The following is a 20,597-nucleotide window of genomic DNA, read 5'->3' as shown; positions in this document are numbered from 1 at the left end:
ATACATTTGGCAGGGTAAATTTTGAAAAACGTGGAAAAAAGCAAAAAAAAATTAATTTAATTCGCAAACTAAAAGTTTATTTTAATAAAATTGTATATATTTATTTGATGAGTAATTTGCCCTCTTGAATTATCAGTGTTTTTTTTAAACTAATTAATTTTTTGGCAGCACTACAAATAAAATCATCACAAAATTCACATTTTTCCAGTATGTATTAAGGCTTCCTTGTCGAAAAACTACTAAAACTTTCACAGTAAGGGTTATTTATTTTTATCAAATTATCCGATAGTGTGAGTGTCTGTTATTGGTTTTTCGATAAATAATCCATGATTTTTTTTTTTTCACCGACGGACAAAAATCCGACCAGCTTGTGTAAAATTTGAGCACGACGCAGAACCAACAGAAAAATTAGATATATTACTGGGAGCTTTCGGAAAGTGACAAATCGGGTAAAGATCTCTGTTAGCATCAAAGCACTTTGATGAATTTTCCTCATTTTATCGGTAATACCGTATTTTTGCAGTGGACCTGGAAAGCCTTATGTTGTTATTTTCATAGGAATAACCTCAAATAATCTAAATAACTTTTTGAATTGTCTTTTTTTCTGGTAATGATTTTTCACGTAAAATATATTGATCGGTTTTCAGACCTTACTACACAATAATCATGGTAAGATTATATCTGGGAATGAGTACACCTTTTATGCCAGAAAAAAATAGTATTTTTTGGGCAATCCAATCAATATAGTTGTATGTCCTTCTCTGGTTGCCTCGTTTGAATGCCATCAAAAACGATTCAATTAATAAAAACATTAAATTATCAAAAAGACAACCGCGTCGCCGCTTCCTTTCATCTCGCTGACAGGTCACTTGAACAAAAAGGAAAGAATTCATAACGAAGAAAATAAAACAACAACACCCAAGCAAGCGTTCCGAACTCCATTATCGATTCGATTACACACACTCATCAAAGCAGCCGTATCGACAGAAGTGGCGACGGCGGCGGCGGCGGCGGCGTTGACAGTTGAGCCCGCGATGACACACAGAAGCAGCGCGCGGCGCACAGTAATTCACCGCGGAATGTAAACACGAGATAAAAGCCGGCGCGTCGATTGTGACAGGAGGGGGCACCGGGTGATAACCCGGTTGGAGGCGTCAACAATTGTTGCAGCAGCACGTGATGACCAGATGGGGCCGACAATAATGGGTGAGTTTTGGGAAGTGGAATTTTTCCAAGCTTTCAAGAAATATGATCACAAAATGCGGAGCGGCAGAAACAGTAATAAAGCAGCATCCATTTAATTCACTCACGTCCGGCGAGATGCCGGCGGCGTACGAGGAAAAGTCGGGCCAACCTAAGACCGACGTAATCCCGGCTATAATCATCGCAAAAGGCGAGATTAGTCCCGGACACTTATAATGGTCCGTGTCCCATTTGTCTTCGTTGTTTTTTGTTTCGTTGAGGGAAAAGAGTTGTGCGTTACTACCAAGCCGGCAGGCAAACAAGGACCCCAACAAAGCTGGAGAGTTGCAGCAAAAAAGGGCACATAAAAACTCATAAAAATAAAAACAACACGTCCGAAAAACGGTGCCAGGGCACGAGGAAGGGCCTGAAAGCCTCGTCTTTATTACACCAGGCGCACCCAACCGAACTTTCCATAGAAAAGCCGGGCATTCTGAGAGGGAATGGAATGAATGAATCCTTTTATTTCGATTTTCTCGGAATGAAAGAAGCAGGTTGGAGGTTGGCCAAAGAGGAAAAACGCAAAACCATTGCCAAGGACCAACCATATGTAAACAAACCACGATGGCGGTGGCGGAAGCGCTGCCAACAATCGGGAACGCGAGTAGCGAACGCTCTGATCAATCTACCAACGCAGCCTGGCAACGCTGGAACGAATTAGCGACAAACTTGAAGAAGAAATCAAGCTTATCAGCAAAGAAACGACCACGACCCACACATATAGCCGGATTAATTCCACTTCACGACACAAACGAAACGCTCGACTCTCGTGTATGCTATATTTATAGCTCCGGGTCGATGCCGACCTTCCCGCCGTACAGGAGTTCAGGAGTGTGAGTGAAGCACGAGTGTGGAACGTTCTAAAAATAAACCTCACTTTTTTCGAGTTCTGCTTTTCGCTCCTCCTCCTCCTGGTGTGTGTGTGAGCCATGTTTGACTACCCGTCTCGACTGAACCATTGACCACAATACAGGAGCGCAGACGAGCGGAGCGTGTGTGTGTGCGAACTTAAGCTGTTCGTTCAACAGATAAAAACTAACACGTCGAGATGAGAATTCAGCGTGTGTTTGTGTGTCGAAAGAATGGGAAGAAGACGTGGTGTACGATTTAATTGGATTCTTCGGGCAGAAACCGGTTGTGTTGAGGGGCTGCACTCACATTGGCTTGCCAACCCGGAAGAAGCTAGGCAGTCAGGATGGCCGAGTGGTCTAAGGCGCTACGTTCAGGTCGTAGTCTTCTCTGAAGGCGTGGGTTCGAATCCCACTTCTGACAAACTTTTTTGGCGCTGCTGAGAGAATCAGAAACGTTCGACGAACGTGTTTATCCTTCGGGAAGTCGCGTGTTTTCGCCTTTCTTACAAGTGCCCTTACAAACTGTGTACAAAGTACACGTACGCGACCTCCGGTGGGTTATCAAAACGATTAAACCAACTCAACCCCGTAAATAACCAAATCAGGAATCGCGAAAAGCCGTCGGAAGTCGTGGTGAATTAGGTGAAATATACCCTTTCTCAGCCTATTTCTATTATCGGCCTATCAGCACTTTGATCATGAACAGCCATGCCAGATATACAGATAAATCTGTATTATACAGATTTTTTGATCCCAAAAATCACAAAAATCTGTATATACAGATTTTTAAAAATGATTTAATTTGAAAATTTCAATAATTTAGTAATTGAATTATGCTTTAATATGATTAAAAAGCTTAAATTTGTTGTGAAAAGTCTAAAAAAATCTTCTATGGCTTTGAATTTGACATGATACAGATAAAATACAGATTTATTTTAAAGTAAATACAGATTTCCCATAAAATAATCTGGCAACGTTGATCATGAATTACAGCTTTCATAAAGTGTTTTTGACTGTTCCAAAGCAACAAATAGCTCAAATAAAAGTGAGCAAGCAGCTCTCCATTGTTGATGTATCAAAAAATGTTGATTTAATAGCCGAAAACTGCAAAAGTGATGAGAATTGGTCGAACGGCTTAGAGTGATTAAAATGGGTATATTTCCCCTATTTGCATTTATTTTCACCATTCCTAACCTAACCACCCACGAAGAGCCGAGTCGGTGGTGGTGGTGTTTGCCAAACGAATCAAGGCCCGGCCTGGGTAAAAGGGAAAATTGGAGGTGCAAAAAGTGTACGGTGCCAGAGTAAACAAGACTTGTTCCCGAGACAAGCAAAAACCGGAGTCGTCTTTGCATAGTTTCACTTGAGCTGAGTTTGCTGAGCTTGAAAGCAGTCAGCCGAGCATACGTCTCTTACTATAATGTTCAAATATGTCTTATGAATTGGAGGCATTTATCTTGGGCTGTGCAGTCGATTGAATACCGAGCTTCAAGGTAGAATGGGGCAAACTTTGTGTCCCGGTATCTCCGTTCTCTCTTTAGAGCTGTCTAATTTAATTAGGCACTGACTGGTTCTCCTGAAAAGCTGCATGTAGGTGGGATTTAGACGAGGTGTGTCGCCTCGTTTAGATATTTTGATTTTGCTTGCTTCTTATTTCAACTTGAGCTTAGTTTAAAACGAAAACTTAAAGGTAATTTAGGTCTTCGACATCAGCTTTTCACAAAATTTCAAATCCACCGACTCCGACATGAAATGCAACGTTCATACAAATTGGTTGGAAATTAGCCGATTCAACTAAGATGTTTGCTATTCGGGGATTATCAACTCCAACTTCGCTTTCTGGACCTTAAAAAACATTTGGCTTAGACTACACTGTTCTGATACAATCACTAAAATATATTAAAAAAAACTGAATTTCAAGTCAAATAATAACAAAATACTGTAGCAATAACTATCTCAAAATACTTAAGAGCGAGTCCACGAACAGGGCATACCCCTTTGTATGTGACGTCGTTTGGACCTCACCAATCTGCCTGAAATTTTCAGGGGTTGTTTGTACATATAAAACTAGCATCTGGCCAAATTATGAGCACTCTAGGTCAACGGGAAGTGGGGCAAATCGGGACACAAAGTTTGAAGGTTCAAAAACGTCAAAAATCTTAAAAAGCCTATAACTTGGGCAAAATTCAATTTAATTTCAAAATTCAAAATGCATCTGAAAGGGCTCAAAAGATGCAACAAAATGCAGGGAGAAATATCCCGATTGGTTAATTCTAAAGGGAGTTATTGGCATTTTAGTGAAAAAATAGCATAATTTTCAAACTCAAATAAAAAAGTGTTCCATCCAGATATCAACTCGGTTCGACCTGCAGCTTGTAGGGGACATCTGGGACTACCATCTGAGACTGAGAACGCTTTGGGTAAAACAGTTTTTCACCTAAAATAGACACTTTTACTTTTAGTGAATTTTTTGGTTGTAAATTTTTGCTTGGGGGACCCCTTAGATCCCATTTTCTGGTGATAATTTTATCATATTCGTGTTCCTGAGACAATTTCACATTAGAAACATGCATAAAAATGCTTATTTTCATCCAATTTAACCCTTTAAAAAATGAAAGTTAAAAAAAATCTTCGATTCACATTTATTGAAAATCAAGTTCGTTTCCAAGGATACTAGATGACACCAGCAAAAAGCAGCTTCTCAATTTTTTTTAATTTTCATTTTTTTAAGAGTTAAATTGGACGAAAATAAGCATTTTTATGCATGTTTCTAATGTGAAATTGTCTCAGGAACACGAATATGATAAAATTATCACCAGAAAATGGGATCTAAGGGGTCCCCCAAGCAAAAATTTACAATCAAAAAATTCACTAAAAGTAAAAGTGTCTATTTTAGGTGAAAAACTGCCTTACCCAAAGCGTTCTCAGTCTCAGATGGTAGTCCCAGATGTCCCCTACAAGCTGCAGGTCGAACCGAGTTGATATCTGGATGGAACACTTTTTTATTTGAGTTTGAAAATTATGCTATTTTTTCACTAAAATGCCAATAACTCCCTTTAGAATTAACCAATCGGGATATTTCTCCCTGCATTTTGCTGCATTTTTTGAGCCCTTTCAGATGCATTTTGAATTTTGAAATTAAATTGAATTTTGTCCAAGTTATAGGCTTTTTAAGATTTTTGACGTTTTTGAACCTTCAAACTTTGTGTCCCGATTTGCCCCACTTCCCGTTGACCTAGAGTGCTCATATTTTGGCCAGATGCTAGTTTTATATGTACAAACAACCCCTTAAAATTTCAGGCAGATTGGTGAGGTCGATGCGAGATGGTCGTGGACTCGCTCTTAAAACATTATTTCAACTATGCTATGCTAGTGTTGAAAAATAATAAAATGTTAATCAATTTATTAAAAGTTTCACATCTCTTATCAATCTCTCGTCCAAATATTCCAAATATAAAAAAACGTTACTTAATCCACTTTTGGGTGGTTGGTGCCTTCCTCGCATTCATAAAGTGATTACACTATACAGCCTCAAAAAAGTGTGTAAATAACACTTAATTTTATCAAAATATCTGAGATCCGGCCTCGAAATTTTTTTCTTAAAAACACTAAAGTACTTATAACTTTTGATAGGGTTGTCAGATCTTTAATCTTTTGGGCTCGTTGGAAAGGTCTTTTGATTACCTATCTAACGATGGGTCACATAATAGATCCACACAACTTTTTCATCAAAATATTTGAGATCCGGCCTCAAAAAGTGTGTCAATAACACATAAGTGCTCATAACTTTTGATGTGGTTGTCAGATCTTTAATCTTTTGAACGCGTTGGAAAGGTCTTTCAAATACCTTTCTAATAATATAAAGCAAGCATGATGGTTTTTTTTTACAAAAACCACCCTTTTTACAATCTTCCGAAGTTTAGCTAAAATCGTTTTTTTAGCATAACTTTTGAAGTACTTTTCTAAACTTCATAATATTAACTAGGGTCTTGTGGGACCCCAAGACGGATCAAATGAGACCAAAACGGTCCAAATCGGTTTAGCCAGTCCGGAGATAATCGAGTGCATTTTTTTAGGTGCACGGACTTACACAGACATTTGTTCAGAATTTGATTCTGAGTCGATAGGTATACGTGATGGTAGGTCTACGAGGTCAAATAAAAAAGTAGATTTTTCGAGTGATTTTATAGCCTTCCCTCAGTAAGGTGAGGAAGGCAAAAAACGATTTCAACTTATGTTTGGCAAAGGTTTTAGTGTTGTAAATATTCTTAATCGTCAAACAAAAATCATTTAGTCACAAATTTTTCCAAATGTTTGATTCTATTAAACATTTTTGTTAACCAGAAAACTTGAATGTCAATTTTTTTCCGTTTTTCTTCCTCAATTTCAAAAGTTAAAAATCTTTTTAACGATTCGCAAAAAAATTAATGTTAAAACATGTAATCTTATCAAACAGGAATGTCATAGAAAAAAAAATATTAAAATGCTGAAAACTCGATGAATCAATTTTGATTCAAAAAATTAAGTTTCAACATTTTCAAAATGAAAAGGATACTTGGTAAAAACTTTTTCTTCGAATTCCATGATATTGTGAAAAAATGTTTAAAGTTCTTCGATAAAAATAATATAAATTTGTTGCCATCCCTTTTTTCATTTCCAGTTGAATCCAAATATGAAAATAAAAACTTTATGTTTGCTAATTTTATAATAAACATTTAAATTTTATGTATTGTTGATCTTTCGATTAGTTTTTAAAAGACCTACTGTTTTAGATTTTAACTCTGAATCTAAATTATTAGTGCATCAATTTTCGGACATGTTTTTAGGAATTAATTTTTAATTTTCTAATTTTACCAAAATTGTCAATAATTTGATTCTCCTTGAAATTATTTTTTTTAATTTGGTGACTCTTTTTGAAAAAGAATTTTTGGTTTGAAATTATTCTTTAGAGAAGAAATACATAGTATTAGAGTTTCAGGAAAAGTCGGGAGTTTGAAAATGCGGTTTGAGTGGTCACCCTGTTAGTTGCATAAATCATAGGTTTTCATTGAAAAAAAATATTCAATCGTTTGAAAACAAAGTATATCTAAAACATTGCATAGAATTTATTTTTGAACTTATTATCAAATGGATTACTTTTGAGCTTTGAACAAATTTTGAGTTTTGGGTCGATAGATCATGAATTTATTGATACTTTAAACTTTTTGACAGTAGCATTGTACAAGCATTTTGTGATAATTTTTGCAACACAAATTATAAAAATTGAGTAAATTTTTTTAACAAAAATGCAAAATGGCTCGTTTTTGGTATGAGGAATATATAGGAGAAGTTTCATCCAAACTCATCAAAAATAATTTGGAATATTTAAGAAGTGCCGCGTTTTAAATAGAAAAAAAATAATAATGTAGGTCACTCCGACTTCGCAATTTTTTTCGTAATTTTTAAATTTTCGATTTTAGATTTTGATGAAACTTCGTCCATGCATTCCTTATGTCAAAAGAATCATTCGTTTTTCCATACAAGTCTCCATATAATGTTGGGGGCTGGTCATACAAAAGGGGTTTGTAAATGTATGAAATTCTGTTTATCTGATCGATTTGGTGTCTTCGGGAAAGTTGTAGGTTTTAATTGGGACTTTTGACAATCTGAACAAAAAAATTTTTAAAATCTTTTCTTAAATTTTTTTTTTTTGAAGAGCTGAGAAAAAATCCGATTCGTTTCTGAGATACAACCTTAAAAATAATTTGAATTTGGAAAATTGGAATATATGTCATAACAGCATTGAAATTTAGAGCTTTATTTACAATTAAAAATTTAAATAAATTTTATAAACAGAAAACTATAGTTTCTAAGCAATACGTTAGCTATGAGAACTATTTCAATACATACAAATTAAAAAATAATAACGATGTATTTTAAAAGCAAGTTATGCAAAATTGATTGTAAATTTGATTTTTCATTTGAAAAAAGTTGCGAAAATATAGTTCAAAGAAATTTAAAAAATTATCTTTTTTATCTACCAAACATTTACAATATACAACCAATAAAAATTTAATACTATGGATTTGATCATGGGGTTTCAAGTTAAGACGTAATTTGATAATTTGTATTTATTTCGATTGATAATATTTTTTATTTGCCTCAATCAATCGAAAGCCTCTACTGTAACATTAATTAACAAAAAGTGATATATTTTCCGGCATACCGCGGCTGCATGACTAACTCCCATTTCAAGCTGTTCTTATCTCGTCGAATTAGGTTAATTAAAAGTGGCGCCAGATATGGCTAATCCACCAGTTTACGGAAGCTTACCTTAATTCGTTTGACTGTAGAGAAAAATGAATAACAGTTTGACCTAAAGTATAAATTTTCTTCATCTGCCCTTTTGGAAGAAATTTCGGAAGTTCTGCTGTGGGGAAATTTCGTTGACCACCGCTAAAACCACACGTAAATACTTCCGAAGACGGCAAGGGAGGGATGAATTTCTTAATTAAAATACTTCTTTAAGTGAGCGCTTCCGAATTTGGGAACACTGGGAAGCCTTAAGCAATTCCGTTATTTTCTGCGGCTTCCGGAAAGGGTTCTCACCTTTCGAAAGTATCGCGTGCGGGTGAGATTTTTCATCCGGCAATTTTAATTTACCAAATTAGCTGCCCCTTGGTCCCGAGAGGGGTACACAATGCGGAAAATTCCCAGATTTAAAAGTGTAAAGTAAACTGCTCGCAAAAGGATTCCTCCGTTTCAGGCATTGTTTGATTGCTTTTCGAAGCGATTTTTCGAAAGTTTTTCCCTCAGCTCAACTTCTTTTGTTGTTTGCCTCTTTTCAGGATTTGAACAGAATCAGGAATAAACTCGTCTCTGAAAGATAGAAATCTCAGCGCTGCTGAATTAAACTCGAGGGAGGTGAAGAGAGGTGCATTCGAGCGGATTCATTAATTATGTTTTTGTTACGCACTTTATCAAAACTCGCCGAAGAAAGCATTTTTCAACGACGATGAGTCCTCTCGTTATCCTGCTGAAGCAAATCCTGAGGGTTGAGGGAGAGTCCATCAGACGAGCAGATGTTTGCTTTCTGAGGGTGCTACCGAAAATACACCGTAAAGTTTAGAAAGACGGTAGTCAATCAGGGTTTTATGAAACATGAAAATGAAGCTGATGGAATTGAATCAAGGCAATTCTATGGTGGAATTAACAGCCAAATGAAAAGATTTGCATTTTTACTGGGTTAGAAAAGGGATTAGATTACTAGTTTGACAACTGTTGTGCTTTGATTTTTGGGTATGCAGTACGATTTGTATCGTTTGGTAGAATAAAAGACAAAAAAGACAAAAAAGACAAAAAAGACACAAAAGACAAAAAAGACACAAAAGACACAAAAGACAAAAAAGACACAAAAGACAAAAAAGACAAAAAAGACAAAAAAGACAAAAAAGACAAAAAAGACAAAAAAGACAAAAAAGACAAAAAAGACAAAAAAGACAAAAAAGACAAAAAAGACAAAAAAGACAAAAAAGACAAAAAAGACAAAAAAGACAAAAAAGACAAAAAAGACAAAAAAGACAAAAAAGACAAAAAAGACAAAAAAGACAAAAAAGACAAAAAAGACAAAAAAGACAAAAAAGACAAAAAAGACAAAAAAGACAAAAAAGACAAAAAAGACAAAAAAGACAAAAAAGACAAAAAAGACAAAAAAGACAAAAAAGACAAAAAAGACAAAAAAGACAAAAAAGACAAAAAAGACAAAAAAGACAAAAAAGACAAAAAAGACAAAAAAGACACAAAAGACAAAAAAGACAAAAAAGACAAAAAAGACAAAAAAGACAAAAAAGACAAAAAAGACAAAAAAGACAAAAAAGACAAAAAAGACAAAAAAGACAAAAAAGACAAAAAAGACAAAAAAGACAAAAAAGACAAAAAAGACAAAAAAGACAAAAAAGACAAAAAAGACAAAAAAGACAAAAAAGACAAAAAAGACAAAAAAGACAAAAAAGACAAAAAAGACAAAAAAGACAAAAAAGACAAAAAAGACAAAAAAGACAAAAATACTAAAATGACATAAAATACTAAAAAGACTAAAAAGACTTAAAATACTAAAAAGACAAAAAAATATAAGAAATATTAGCAACTTTGAGCTGCAACAAATGCCTAAAAAATTATCGTGATCAAGTTTGTTCGTCAATTTTAATTTTAATAGTGCCAAACAATGTTTGACAAAGAGTGCCTTTCACTCACACTATCGATTTTACTGACTCACAATTTGACGGATCACTTCAGTGCTCATATATGCGAATTCTTCCGGATAAAACCACAGAGCAAGTGAGTAAAAACCGGAGTGAATTTCCCTCAAATTTACAATTATTGCACGGACGACTGCCAACCTGCGTGAGAATGGACTGAAAATAGACTCTTCCATGCGACGACCAACGACGGTGCAAGTTGACACACGTAGAACGAATATTGGCATATGATGTTTACGATGATAGATGAAATCAAATGCAATCAATCATGATTGTAAAAGTAGGACTGTGCGAGAGAAACAGTGCGGTCCATGTCCGGACGACGACGATGGTGTTGAGTACTGCTCTGCCGAGTTTTCAAAACTCGGCAGAGTGAGGACGTTCCGAATGAATACAAATGAACGTCATTTTTCCTGGGGATGAAGGGAAAAAAGTGCGAAAAATCGTGTGACGCTGTCGTGTGGGAAATGTGCGAACGCAATTTCATACAGTTTTAATTAGAGCGGAGAACCTACAAAATTTTAGTCAGGAAAAGTTAATTTTTCAGACCTATAATGATTTTTTAATTTGTTGACACCCATGTAAAATGTTACGAAAAAAAAAATACGAAAAAAATAATAATAATAAATCTGGTGATTACAAAAAATTGAGAATTTTTCATCGTGAAGCTGTCAGTGCTTCCCATCAAAGTGAGAGCGCTAGCTCTCCTTCTCCCGTGACGAATGACACGAAATTGCTCTCACTCATACCTGCTGCTGCTGGAGCAATCCGTCAACGGATGAGGAGAGCCCCCCAAAAAATAAAACAAACACACTCGCGTCGCACACACGTTTGTCGAATGTGGCGCGAAAAATGCCACTTTGACAAAAGCGACCGAAGCATGAGAGTTAGTGGCAAACAAATGCACGGTGAAAAAAGAAAACAACAGCCCGAACAGTGATAACAGGCTTAGAGAGGGATACGGTCATTGTCGAGGCGGAACACGTTCTGGAATTGAAGGAGGGGGCTTCTGGGGTTTGAGGATCGGAAAGGTGGAGCCCCCAAAGACAAACAAATTTCGATGCACGAGTGAGCGCCACGTGAAATAACGGTTTTAGAATATGAAATTTACGCAGACTTCCAGAGAATGGTGAACATTTGAACACGTGAAATCATAGGGTACGTTATCGATTAGTGGACCCCTTTCCTATAGTGGACCCTCTGAAGGGTTTTTGATGAAAAATTCAATAAAATCACAATTTCAAGCGTGTTGTTGTCTAAAAATATTTTATTTGGCATGTTCAGCATCATTTAAAACAATGTTGACTGACATTGAATTGTCCTTTTCACCAAAATAAGTGTTTTGAGTTCGACATCTGAAATCAGCCATGGCCACTAGCATTTTCACAACAAAACTGCAATTATATTTTATGATTGAATGAACCATCCAATCATTTTTTGACTGATTATTTAACTTCAGCAAGTCGAAATAATGTAAGTTTAAGGATCTTTACTAAAATAAAGCGAAGAACTGCCATTTTCGAGCAAAAATTAGGGGGGTCCAACATAGGACAACGAAAATCCAAACTTTTCCAAAAGTGGACCCCTGTTAATTAAACCTTCAAAAATGATGAAAACTGAGTATTCAAGCAAAAGTTTCTCTAAACATACAATAAATGCTTGTTGTTATCAACCTAAACGCATATTTTTTTCAATTGTGAGTATAAATATAGCTGTTTTCATGTTAAAAGTACCAAAAATGCTGAAGCCGTAAACAAATATAATTAATCAAAACTATAGTTAATTGTACTTAACTGAAGCATCACAATTGCAGTTTGAAATGATGTTTTATAATAATAAATCAAAAACAAAACATTTTTTTTGAATAAACATGCGTGGTTTTATCAGCAAGTGTAAAAAAATCTCTTGTTTAGTTGAAAAAATTGCATCAAGATTAATTTTTTTTTATTATTTTCATGTTTACAGTGGTTTTTGAAACGTTTTCTCTGATCTTTTTCGGAAATAAATGTGTTAAAATATCTGTTACGTTTTTTTGTTGTTTAAAGCCAAATTTGTTAACAAAACATATTTGTTTATGATGCAAAGTGAGCAAAATCCATCTTTTATTCATTATATCTATCATTAGACCTAAACCATGCATCAAAACATCAAATATCGGTTAAAGTTGGTATAAAAATAACAGTTTGCCTATAATGGACCCGGGTCCACAATAGGATTATGGACCCGGGTCCACTATAGGAAAAGGAGGTCCATAACAGGCAAAAAAAACTTTTTTTTTTGCAATTGGCTATTTTTCTGCTCAAAAATAAATAACTGATGAAACAAATAGTCAAAATTGTCCAAAAGACTTCAAAGTTCATTGTTTTGTACAAAAGGTTATGAAAAAGTGCTTAAAATATTGAAAATTTGTGAAAAATGTGCTTCGGCCCTACTAGGGGGTCCACTAATGGTTAAAATACCCTAAATGGTCACACTTGATTATCGCATTTTTTATCGTTTGATTTGGAAGTTCTGATCGGACTTTTTTTTGGGGGTTTTCAAGTTCTAACTACTTATTTAAAACATTGGTAAAATATAACTTTAATTAGCCCCACTTTTGTTCCTGTCTTGAATATTGAAAAATATGTTGTTATTTCAGAATTAATGCTCTCACTCCAACCATTTCAAAGAATTGCCTTTGCGGTTAATTTAAAACGGTAGGTCTGGCCAGTGAAAAAAAAACTCGATGATGTTGGCGGCAATCAGCTTTTTTTACTTTATATGACCTACTTACTAGAACGTAATGTAAGAAAAAAAAAATCGTACTCCCCGATTTTTTCTTGTGGCAATCCTCTACCAATGCGTTGAAAAATAATTGAAATAAATGGCAATTTAACGGACCACAAAACATCCGACCGCGATACCGGAAGAACCACGACTCAACCCTGCCCCGACTGTAAATTTGCGCCGTTCGCGCTGATCACACCCCTGAACTACAAAGCTTCCTTCCGCCACTCCAAATCCCCTCCCACCTCTTCCTCACGCTCACTCGAAAATCCATTAATCACACGTTTATCTAAATTCGATGATAAAAAACAACCTTCCATTTGTTTGGCCCCAATTCCACCACACTGACTAACACACACACACAGCGCGTTCTTTTCGCGCGAGAATTTTTTTCCCTCATTCGGCCTTTCCTCTTCTTCTTTTTGATCATTTTGTGTGTATTGTTCTGTTCGGCTCAATCGTTCGCGCCGTGAAATATCGCGAGTGCTCTTCTCCAGCGCAGCTCGCGAAATCGCGACCCGATCATTGAGCGTAGTCGACGGCATCGTCGTTTCAGGGTTCGGAACAGAGTCGGGTGTCCGAATTGTGGAGCTCTCGTAGGTGCTCCACTCCTGGTTTCCTGGTTGGTTCGGCTAGAGGCAGCGTGCGACGTTCTAAGCTTGGGGGGTTGCCGATTAGAATAATCATTTTAATTAAAAAAAACTTTGATGGTAATTTGCCTTGACCTGAATTCAAATAAAAAAAAAACCTTTTGCAAAACAGGATTAAATTGAAGATTAATTTTCAATTTTTGAGTATTTTTCTTTAAATACATTTCAGACTCGATTATCCAAAATCGAATCTCCGTATAATCGAATCATGATTTGTTTCTAATTGCCTTGTTTTAGGTAGTTGAGCTTAAATTTAACCCCAAAAATGATCTAAAAATGGCGGTCAAAATGGCTTTGAGGAAATGCTTTGGTTAATGTAACAGGCAATCAACCATTCAATTTTACTAAAATGGGATCGCAGAACTCGAAATCAACACGGAGAAAAAAGAGTTCCCAAAATCGTGATCAAGCGTCCATGGAAATGGGAACCACGAGCAAAGTGTTCAAATTTCATGGTACGTTTTTCAAAATCGTACCATGGGATTTCCATGAACGCTTGTTCACGATTTTGGGAACTCTTTTTCTCCGTGAATGTTTAAAGTGAGAAAATACAATAAAAATGAAATGAAATATGTTGGTAAATCGATTATCCGAAATTCCTAAGAGACAGACCATCAGATATTTAAAAATTAAGTTAAGAAAGGAGGGAGGGGTCTGGGGTTTGTGACAGTCCAGGGATAGGCAAAGTGCGTGACAGGAGGGAGGGGAGGGGTCTGAAATTTCTAAAATCTCTGGACGTAATATCTGAACAAACCCTAACCAAAACTTCAGATAATCGAGTCTGTGATTTGTAATGACGAAAACTTAATAAATAAGAGAACTCTCGAATTATCATGATAATTTATAAAACAAAGTTTAGAAGGTTAAATTACAACAACTTCATTTGAAATAAATGGGATAACTGTTGTATAATTTTACGAATTTCTCTCATCTGAAATCCCCAAGCTTATAAAAAAACAAAAATCCAAATTCGCGTCGGTTTTAAAAAAAGATAAGAATCTTTGAATGACCTCCAAAAAAAAAACAGACCATTCACTTTAACGACCCCCAGGTCTTTTGGGTCTATATTGCATGTCTATCTGCTCGAACGTAGAAGTCCAATGATCCAATGAATGATTTCCACTGAAAGTTAAAAAAAAAGTGTATAAAGAAATATTTGCTTGGTTATTCCTGTTCCTAAATTTATGTTGCTCTCAAAAATTCTCCATATTAAAAAAAAATCTAGATATTAACTCAGCTATTTTCCTCGAAAACAGCATGAAAAAAATGAGGGTTTCTTTGCCGAAATATTTTGACCCGTATTTTTTTTTTTTTGGCCATAACGGTGACCTATGCCGTATTAGGGTGGTCCAAAAAATGGCAATTTGCGTCAATTTTCGCAAAAACCTCATTTTTCAAAAAATCATAACTCCACGCCATTTTAACCGATTATAGTTTGTCTTGGACGAAAATGAAAGGTGATTCGTTGGTCTTAAAAAAAAAAGAAAAATAGTTTGAAGACTGAAAAATTCAGCCCAACATTTGAAAAGGTCGTATGAAACTTCAAAATACCGTTTGGACGGTGTCTAGACCAAAAAGCCTGTGTCTGAAAATATTTTTATCGGATTCATTGGGAAACTTTACGGAACATACTCAAAAATGGGAGGAGTTCATAAATAGGATTTCGAGATATGATTTAAAAAAATAAAAAGTGAGAACGCCACGCGCAACAACGGGAAAATTACGAAAATGGGATAAAATCAACGGTATTTTAAAGTTTCATATGACCTTTTCAAATGTTAGGCTAGATTATTTAAACTCGTGACAATTTTAACTAAAAAGCCAAACTAATAACCTTTCATTTGCGTCCAAGACAGCAAAAATCGATTTAAACGGCGCGGAGTTATGAGTTTTTGAAAAATCTGTTTTTTTTGCGAAAATCGACGAAAATTTCCATTTTTTGGACCACCTTAACAAGGCCGTCACCGTAATGGCCAAACTAAAAAAATACGGGTCTAATTATTTCGAAAAATTTTGAGCCTAGTTGGAGAACTTAGTTTTCGAATCATGCTGTTTTCGGACGGAATTGCGGAATTTGCACGGATAAAAAAGAGTTCCCAAAATCGTGAACAAGAGTTCATGAAATTCGGAACCACGAACAAAGTGTTCGAATTGCATGGTACGATTTTCAAAAACGTATCATGGAAATTGAACACCCCGTGTGTACAGTAAATCAAATATTGGACCATAAGAGGTTTTTTAAACGTTTCTAATGTTGGTTTTCAACATAATCAACTTGAATTTTGTACAATTAATCTGAAGTTGCTGTGTATCATAAAAGTATACATAAATTTCCTTTGGAAAATAATTTTGTGTCGTAAAAGTATCCATTAATTTTCTTCGGAAAATAAATTTTTGGTCAATATTGTTATAAATTTGATATTTAAATTGTCACGAACAAAGACTCAATGTATTGTAACAATTATAATAAGTACAATCCTTTGCGTCTTTGCTCGTGAAAATTTAAATTTATAAATTATAGATTACTTGCGAACAAGTTTTGGTTTCTGCCATGCTCCTGTCGAGTTTGAAAATATTCTGTTATGTTCGCATTTTCCAAATATGTCGGGAACATATAACATAACATAACATAACATAACATAACATAACATAACATAACATAACATAACATAACATAACATAACATAACATAACATAACATAACATAACATAACATAACATAACATAACATAACATAACATAACATAACATAACATAACATAACATAACATAACATAACATAACATAACATAACATAACATAACATAACATAACATAACATAACATAACATAACATAACATAACATAACATAACATAACATAACATAACATAACATAACATAACATAACATAACATAACATAACATAACATAACATAACATAACATAACATAACATAACATAACATAACATAACATAACATTAGATTTGAGCTCTCTTAAGCTGAGGCATGGATAAATGAAATTTAATATTTTACGCAACTTAATTTTGTGAGTGAAAAGTGAAATAAAAATTTGGCTATTTGTTCCTTATATATTTGACCCACAAAATTGTCGGAGACATTTTCCATATGAAAATGCTGTTAATTTCAACAGCATTTTCGTATGGAATGCTTTCAAAATTGTATGAAGATTTGTATAGATGATGATGTTCGAAAAAAAGCAAATTTCACAAATGCGTTTCGTAATTGAAAATAAAGCATTTGTTCTTAAGATATGACAAAACATCAATTTGGAAAGTTTTTTTATTTTTGGTAATTTTCTTCATAAAAACTAAGCAAACATATTAAAATTATTGTTTATTTCTCGTCTGAAAAACAGGCTGTTTAAAATGAACGAAACTTTCGAGGGGTTTAGCGCTGATTAGTTCAAATTCTGAACTCAGAAGGCCTGGTAGATCCTGTTAGTCACGGATGGTTGAGAAATCAATGAGCTCCAGCGGATAGACACGCAGTCAATCACGTCGCAGCAGTTTTCCCGTTCGCCGCGGGGTGTGAGGATGACATTTATTTACAAATGGGCGGAATTTAGGGATTTTGTTGGCAAACAGTCACCGCCGCCCCGGGAGTAAACAACACACGACGAGGACTGTGGGCTAGGAAAAATGCAAACAAACAAGACATGCGAGCGCGCCAAATTTTTCCGTGAATAAATTAACCTTTTTCCCTGTTGCCAGCAGCGGTGCAGAACGGAATTGTTTCGGCAAACAGTCGCTTCGAGTTGTTGTTGGTTTCTGACGCAGCTGCGACGGAATAGCAATGATTAACATAGTAAATTGTGTGTACATTTTTATTCGTGTTCATTTTTAATAAATGTTCAATTAAAAAAGTCAAAAAGAACCATCATAGTCAGAAATTCAACTAAGGTACTCTCGATTCTGCAACCTAAAATACCCGATTTCAGTCACGTTTTCAGCATCGAAAATTTTGTTGATTTTTTCCCTGTCTAACACTCCAATTTCGGTTCGGTTGATGTGCTTTGCGTTTTCCGAATCTAATTATTTATTTAATTGCCCTCAGTATGACCACACGAGGAACAACTCTGCCAGGGACCTGTCCAATGTCCACACGGCATCCAGGCGTAATACAGGGAGCAAGTAAACAAGCCCGAAGCGGTCCTCTACGTGGCCGGCAAAAGTGCACTGGAGTTTGATGCATCAGTTGCAGTTTTGCAGCAGATTGGCCGTCATTCATCACATACAAGCACACACACGATGCACATATCGCATGCAAACTTGGCCGATGATGCGTGACGGTTTTGTTTCACTATGGAGGGCTGCGGAATCTGGTCTGCTGGACCGGAGTTGCACCACGTTGCACTTTCAGCGGTGCATACAGTAGTTGCTGATTTTCCCTCCCAAAAACCATAAACTTGTTTCGAGTTTTAAACTTCTACAGGTTTAAGCTCTTTGTTTACTTTTATTTAGAACGTATTGCAATAGAAAAGAATAGTCTATGATTTTAAAGAAATTTTAAACCCATTAAAAAATTATGTGGAATACTGTCATGTCTCAAATTCAACCGTCATGCATGTCAACTCAAGAAATCACAAGTCCGACCTTCAGCAACCTGTCCACAAGTGAGGAACCGGTTGATCTAAGAAAATTTGGTGTGTTAATTTCTAAATAATGGGAAATTATGAAGCGATAAAAGGTCGCCGTCCTCCCTCCCATTCCGTACGCCAGGTTGGCCATTAGTTCCGCACCGTAAGTCCCTCGGGGATGTCACCAGCTTCAACGTCGTCGTCGCCAAGACCGGTATTGCCCTGGACGCAACTTGACGAGTTTTTCCACGCTCGAATCGGTCGAGTTCCAAGTTCTCTGACAGGCAGTCATTAGCTTTGATTGTCGGCGATTAGCCGGGAAGGGTTCATCAACGGTTTTTGGGTGGCAGGGGCGTTTGAGGCGTTTTGTCACACAGAGACACGTGGTTCCGGTAGGACGGTTTTTTTGGTGGGTTTGTGAAGGTGGAAAAAAGTTTCAATTTGTTACAAGAAAAGTCGTTACATTGAATTTGGTAGACTGCATTTTTTTTTTTACAATTAACGACCAACGACTTGTTCTTTGAAATATATTAGGTCTATTCCCATACTTGCAGCATTGCAGAATTTCAGCAGCTTCTGCAGAATTCTGCAGCCAGCATAAGTCACTTTTTGCAGCGCGTTCCCGTACTTTTCAGCTCGCTCTCTCCAACTCTCTTTTGCAGAAGTTCTGCAAGGAGAGAAGCGGCAAAACTTTTGCCTGGGTAGCGCGTTCCAGTACTTTTTTTGCAATATTGTACACAGTTGAGTGGATTTACTCAAATTGGGTATTAAAGTTTTTTTAATTATTTCAAAATATAAAAAAAAATATTGCCAAAAAATTAATTGAAAGCTTGATAACCTCTAGAACCGGGACATTATTGTTTAATGCAACTCAACATTTTATTTAAAAAATCAAGCATGTACTATTTATTAAACTAGAAATTAATTATGCTTAGGTAGAAATTGTATATTATAAACAACTCATTTTTTTACATTAGGTAAACAATTTAAGAAATGCGAATAGACGGTACGTTTAATAAACATAATTTAAAAAAAGACAAACAAAGGTTTAATATAAAAGTGACCATATATACATTTTTTAATAGCAAAATATTTGAAAGATTATTCAGGGTAACATATATAAATTATGACTGGATGTCACATGGAAGAACAACAGTGACGCAGCAAAATTGTCAAATTTTGAAACTCATAAATTAAAAAATCAGGATATTAAGAAATTCATAATTAAAAAATATTTAACAAAAAAAACTTGTATTTTCAAATTGAGAAACTTAAAACAAAATAAATCAGATATTTGAGAAATTTAAAAATGCAAATATTTATATCAGAAAAAAAACAACAAATCACAAACTCAAAACCTAGTTCAAAGCTTTAAAATACAAATAATTAAAAATAAAATTTTAAAATGATAAAAATTTAAAAAAAATCCTAATTTTCAAAATTCAAAATAAAAAAATAAAGGTTTCCACCTTAAAAGTTCCTAAACTTAAAACTTTCTACTTTTTTAAAAACTCTAAATAAAAAAACAAGAGTTTGAATATTTCAGAGTTCAGATCACCAAAAATTCAAAAGCTACAGTTAAAAAAATTTAAGAAACAAAACAAATTCAAAAATAAGTAAAATTTTAAAATTCTGCATTTTTTTTTTGAAATTCAAATTTTAAAAGATATTCGTACTCTATTTTCCTAAGAACTTGTCAGAATTTCCAATCTCTAAAACCTCTAATCTGAGTATCTTATCTTAAATATGACTCCAAAAAAATTGTACTTTTTATGATTCAAGATGGCGGCATTTAAGAATTTCCGAATTTTAGAATTTAAATTTCTTGAAATAGAAGAATTCGACAAAATTACATCAAATTTTTTTGGTTCATATTAGAATACAAATTGGTAGCACCGTTAAAGGTACAATTTATTATTTGAAATTTAAATTTACCTAATATTTAAACACACATATTTAGACTATTCAAAAACAATTGAAGATCAAAAATTATTCCTTAGACAAATATTTATTTGAAACTATTAAACACAAAAGAAATGTGTCGTTTAAAAGATTTTAAAAACATTTTTTTTATAATACGAATTTTTGGTTGGGGTATCAGCCGTGCTGTAATACTGGCTTAAATTATCTTTTTTTTGTCAGGTTAAAATATTAACACTACAAAAATCGCTATATCATTTACATTAATAACACAACATAAACATAAACAAAAACTGTTCTCAATAAAAACAGACACTAAAAAAACTACCCCTAAAATCCATCAATTCAAAAT

The 20,597-nt window shown here is 34.8% G+C and overlaps 1 protein-coding gene and 1 non-coding gene across 8 annotated transcripts in view; both read left to right on the top strand.

Moving 5' to 3' along the window:
* The window catches only part of LOC120417143 (protein winged eye), a 370,323-nt gene that overhangs the window by 136,274 nt on the left and 213,452 nt on the right, over positions 1 to 20,597 (top strand). The gene's annotated exons all lie outside the window — the stretch shown is intronic.
* Positions 2,432 to 2,514, top strand: Trnal-cag (transfer RNA leucine (anticodon CAG)). Its single transcript has one exon. It is a non-coding gene; the product is annotated as a tRNA-Leu (tRNA).

This window comes from Culex pipiens, chromosome 3 (assembly GCF_016801865.2).
Source record: "Culex pipiens pallens isolate TS chromosome 3, TS_CPP_V2, whole genome shotgun sequence".
Taxonomy (NCBI): Eukaryota; Metazoa; Arthropoda; class Insecta; order Diptera; family Culicidae; genus Culex; species Culex pipiens.
Note: the sequence above shows the minus strand (reverse complement) of the source record. Positions and strands in the feature narration are given on the sequence as shown.